General features: G+C 45.5%; 1 non-coding gene across 1 annotated transcript; it reads left to right on the top strand.

Annotated features, from left to right (window-relative positions):
- The first annotated feature begins 315 nt into the window (after positions 1–315).
- LOC113002053 (small nucleolar RNA R71) lies at positions 316–422 on the top strand. Its single transcript, XR_003267581.1, has one exon. It is a non-coding gene; the product is annotated as a small nucleolar RNA R71 (small nucleolar RNA).

Below are 422 nucleotides of genomic sequence, written 5' to 3'. Positions count from 1 at the left end.
ACCCTTGCGACAGGTGCAGATCTCTGATTCAAGGCCAGCTGGGTTACCAAGTTGACCAACGCATCCAGTTTGCCTTCAAGCTTCTTAGTTTCAGATGATGCAGATGGGTTTGTAGCTACCTCATGCACTCCTCTAATGACTATGGCATCATTTCTGGCACTAAACTGCTGGGAGTTGGAGGCCATCTTCTCAATTAAATTTCTGGCTTCAGCAGGAGTCATGTCTCCAAGGGCTCCACCACTGGCAGCATCTATCATACTTCTCTCCATATTACTGAGTCCTTCATAAAAATATTGGAGAAGAAGTTGTTCTGAAATCTGATGGTGAGGGCAACTGGCACATAGTTTCTTAAATCTCTCCCAGTACTCATACAGGCTCTCTCCACTGAGTTGTCTAATACCTGAGATATCCTTCCTGATGGC

The sequence above is a fragment of the Glycine max genome, chromosome 6 (assembly GCF_000004515.6).
Source record: "Glycine max cultivar Williams 82 chromosome 6, Glycine_max_v4.0, whole genome shotgun sequence".
Taxonomy (NCBI): Eukaryota; Viridiplantae; Streptophyta; class Magnoliopsida; order Fabales; family Fabaceae; genus Glycine; species Glycine max.
This window is presented reverse-complemented; position numbering and strand designations above follow the sequence as displayed.